Source organism: Limulus polyphemus, unplaced genomic scaffold, assembly GCF_000517525.1.
Source record: "Limulus polyphemus unplaced genomic scaffold, Limulus_polyphemus-2.1.2 Scaffold1196, whole genome shotgun sequence".
NCBI classification, from domain to species: domain Eukaryota; kingdom Metazoa; phylum Arthropoda; class Merostomata; order Xiphosura; family Limulidae; genus Limulus; species Limulus polyphemus.
The window spans coordinates 159,203-164,240 of NW_013666806.1; the positions used below are offsets into that span (position 1 = coordinate 159,203).

The 5,038-nt window shown below is 30.8% G+C and overlaps 1 pseudogene; it reads left to right on the forward strand.

The window, feature by feature from the left end:
* Positions 1-5,038, forward strand: part of LOC111086562 — a 29,990-nt pseudogene that overhangs the window by 2,136 nt on the left and 22,816 nt on the right.

Consider the following 5,038-nt stretch of genomic DNA (forward strand, 5'->3'; position numbering starts at 1 on the left):
ATTCTTATCAGGTTTTTAATGCCCTGATTAAAGAAATCACTTGGCCTTGAAGCAAAAAACATACTGATGTCCTCTTTAACACCTTCCAGATTTGCATACATTTTCCCATTAAGATGGTGTTGTAGCGAATGAGAAAGATGGTAATCTCAACAAGCATCTTCAGAGCATCAATATCAACTCCAACATATTGGCCCCTGCCATCACAGTTTTTAAAACTAAAGTCACCTGAACAAAACTTGCTGAACCATCGTTGACACTTACGAACGTTTAAAACATTTCCATAAACTTCTTTGATATTCTTTGTGGCTACAGAGGCATTGTTTCCCTTCTTGTAATCAAACAGCATTACATGCCGAACGTGTGTCTTATCATGTGCCATCACTATAAGGGATTAGAGTATACTAAAAAATTACACATTATGTAGGTTACACTAATATGACGTTTAGGTAGTTCATGTACGTTTTTTTGGGGGGAGGTTAATGAAAGTGTTCCAAAATGCGACATTAATTTCTTGATGACCTAATACTTCTAACATCACTCTACAGTTAATTTCAATTTATCTTTTTCTTTCACGTACAAATTTATTTTAATTTTTTACCTTTTTTTTCTCTGGATTTTTGTCTTAGAGTTTTTCTGTTTCATAATAATTGTGTCATTTTTATTATTGTCTTTCCCACTTCACAAAGAAAATTACTTATTTAAAGCATGAAGTGTTTTTTCTTTTTATAGTGTTTTAAACTGTATTTCAGTTATGTAATTATGTAATAATAATGTTTTTTATATTTCAATTTGTTAGATATCAATGAATGTGAAGATCAATTACATCAGCCTTGCAGTATTGTTGAGTACTGTAGAAACACATTAGGAGGTTATGAATGTCATTGTCCTAATGGTTTCCGTGGTGATCCCTATGATGGTCAGTGTTTCAGAATTGATGAAAACGTCTGCACATTTAATGATGAGTGTCCAGAAAATGAAATTTGTGACCTATCCAGCGGTACTTGTCATGGTGAGTTTGAGATAAACATAATATTTTTCAGCAAGATGATGTTAGATTTTTTTTTTATTATTCTTGTTTGGTTGTTGTGATTTTTCAGGAGACAAATGGTTACTGCAACTTGTTTTATTCATAAAAGCTAATTTCACTCCAAGAGCTGAGCATGACTGCAAAATTGATTTATGTTGTACCTTATTTTGGAAGAAGTTTGGTCTGCAACAGAAATCTCAAAATTTTGTAGTATCTAGTAATATTTTCTATCAGCCAGAGCTCAAGCTTGCTGGTTTATGGTTTTCACTCTTTTGGATAATTCATGTATATTGTGAAATGCATAAATCAATTTTGATTCTATCCTTACTGTTTTTTAGTAATTTGCTATTGCCTACTTTTAAAACAGGAGGTCATTGGATTTCCACTGTATCCAGGAGGACAACTACACAAAGGTTTATGATTTTCTGTTTTACAGATAGCATTCTGACCACACGTATGATCTTGTTTACATAGATCTGAAAAATAAAAACATCCAAATATGCATACTTAAAATTTAGTTAGAAATATTATATAAAATGTTTTCACTTGAAGTTTACAAGTAATTGCAGGGTCTTTTATGTTCTTTAAGAACAGTAAACAGAATAAGAATTTACAGTATTACTTAATACTAGTGGCCCTAAGTGCCAAAGCAAACAAAGTTATTAACATATTGAGTGTTTTAGTTTCCCTTCATCAAGTCCTCAGCAGTTGGTACTTTTTCCACAAACTGTCTGAATAGAACAGGATTTTTCAACAATAGAAACATATACTGTCCAAACACAGCTAACATATGAACAAAGAACTTCAACAATTCAGAGTTTTTATGACGTTTCATATGTACATGTAGTATTCCTGAACATTGTATATGTTATTATTACTGAAAAATCCTATTTGTCAGGTTTTTTATAGGACTGGATTCTTTACAGTAGGTGTCTGTGACTTGTTGGTGACAAATTTCAACAATAAATGAATAGCACACAATACACTTGTTTTAAAGTAATATATTCAAAACAAGTCACATCTATGTACAAAAATTTGTTACACCATAGATTATTAAAGTTGTATCCAGAGCTTTAAATAATTGTTTATTTTATGTCAAAATCCACACAGGTGGTTTCAATTACTTTAGAACACCCTTTGACAAAAAAAATTTTTTTTTCTCTACTCTGGTATTATAATACAATTTGTGATTATTACACGTTAAAAGTAGCCACCATACACATTTTATGGCTAAACTCACAATCAGCCAGTCTATATCTATCTCTATTTTTCACTAACTTACTTACTCTCTATATCTGCACGTATTTATAACACATGACAGAAAAGTCTAGAAATATCTAGCCCTCTAGTAACAACAGTATTACACATCACGAGAAAAACTTAAAACCTTCAAGTAAGATAACGTCAACAATATTTCGAAAGCCTAGAACAATAATTAAAATACATACACAACATATGACCCGTACAGAGTTATGTAATGAAACTTATCATAGCTATCACTTTTAAAATAATTAACTTTTGATACTCTTGTTATGAAAACTAAATAATCATTAAATATTAAATCACTAAATAATAACTCTTAAACTGAACAGTCTTGTATACCCAACACTGTTCTTTTCAAACAGTTCATAAGGTATCATATGTACTCGTAGTATTTCTGAACATTCTGTGTTACTATTATTAAAAAATCCTGTTCTATTCAGACAGTTCATAAAGTGCCTTATGTACATGTAGTCTTTCTGAATGTTACACATAAAATCTTAATAAAATAAAAAAATTTTGTATTTGTAGATGTGACTAAGTATAATGTAGATGTAAATACTTGTTCTTTTCAGTTATTCGATGTGGAGTAAATTACAACTGTCCGGGTAACCTAGTGTGTCTAGACACTGATACTTGTGGTTGTCCTATTCACTTTCAGAGGAAGGGAGACTATTGCTTATGTAAGGAACACTTCATCATTGTTAGTGTTGTTAGTTTTTTAGTACACAAGAAAAGTATGCAAGATTTAACTTTGTTAACAATTAAAATACACAGGCTTTAGAGTGTGTACTAATTGTACTAGACTGTGATATATTGTAATTAATAGTTTCAGCATACTTTTGTTTTTTAAATAGACAGAATTGCTATGGGTAATGATTATAACCAAGTAAGCTTACTGAGATTAATTGTTAAGTAGAAAATAGTTAACAGTAATCACAACAAATAGGGTTTAGTGTGTGTAGTTGTTACTACAGAAAAGATTTAGTCATAGAACAATTTCTGTTCTAAGTTTAATTTTTCAATCTTTGCAGCTATTACAGTCAATAAGATTAGCTACTTATAACTATTATAAAAATGGTGGACATATTAAGGTACAGAAATGCATGCTGTTTGAGTGTGTTGTATATAAGAACAGTATGTTATGATATAAAAAATGTTTGTGAAATCCTTTTGATACCTACACTACATAGTGCAATTATTTATCTGTTTCTTTAGTGACCAGCAGAAACTGTACCACTTTCAGCCCCTGCCCCTCTAATGAAGAGTGTATCTACGTAGGACCACATCAAGGATTTTGTATATGTCCTCGAGGTTTTGAAATTACACCCACTGGAGTGTGTAAAGGTAATAGACAAAATTTTCTGGTTATTTTTGGATTAGTCAGGGCCTAGTTTTTAGCCAAGCTGAACTGTGACTTGTTGGCGATAAATTCGAACAATAAATGGATAGCACTCAATCCATCTGTTTTGGAATAATATATATTCAAAACAAGCCAAACAAATTCTTTAAAGTATAGGATATCACAGTTGTATATAAAACTCTAAGTAGTTCTCTTTTTTTTGTCAAAAATCCACACAGTCTGATTCAATTACTTTAGAATCCAAGTGAAAAGACAAATTATTTTTCTTCACTCTGTTTCTTACTATACAATCTGTGATAAATTCACTTATGTTACCCTGTTGGTTACCACATTTGTATCCAGAAATGTAAATAATTTTCTCTGTTTTGTCAAAGCTCACACAGATGGGTTCAATTACATTAGAACACCCTTTGACAAGACAAATTATTCTCCTTATCTCTGTTAACCATATCGCCACGGATACTCCTTTACCGTGCATGATACAAGGTTTTTGTGTCTTACATTCAAAATTTTATTCAACTCTTTTTGTTTATGTTATACCACTTGGTACAGCATAAAATCTTAGCTAATAATCCATATGTTCATTGTATATAAGTTTTAAGTTCTTAATTTTATACGTCAATATTTTAAAAAATCCTGAATTTCCCCTAGTGTGACAAATTTTCTCTAGGTATCTTCTCTTCTCTATTTTATCCATCATCCGTCCAAAAAGTACGAAATTCAACGTAAATTTCTCACTATAAAATCGTCATTGCTCAGATAAACCATAATTTTTATAGCCTTCCTTTTTGTTTGGTTTACAGGGCTATCAAATACAAAATCAGATCCCTCCTACCACACCCACCTGTCACATCCTCTCTTTCAAGATTTGTTAATAATTCTGTCTTATGTTTAATTACATATTACCAATAGAAAGCTGAGGTTTTCATTTATCAAATGACGTATTGTATAACATATAAATGTTTAATTAAACAAAATAAATTAGTTATGTACCTCATAATTAATATCTTACATGATACCAACCCAAATTTTTAAAAGCTTGGCTACAGGAGTTGACAAGTACAAGTATACATGTTTACAAGCTGCATTTACTTGACTCTCATTTATGAACAGAAAAGCATCAATTTCACTATTATTACATGGTTCATTCCCGTGGGAAAGTTAACGACCAGCTTGGATAAATTTGTAATGGGTCTTGTCCCATAGTTAGAAAGCCAGAAAATTTTTGAGAGTTAGGGAGAATTGTCTACTTTTTCCATGTTATTAGTCTATGTTCTTTGGTACATTATTCAATGAAATAAAAATTATTTAGTGCATTACTACCATTAGTATAAAAAAAAAGTAGGGTTAAGTGTTATCAACAGCAAGAAAAAAGAAGATTAGGTAAG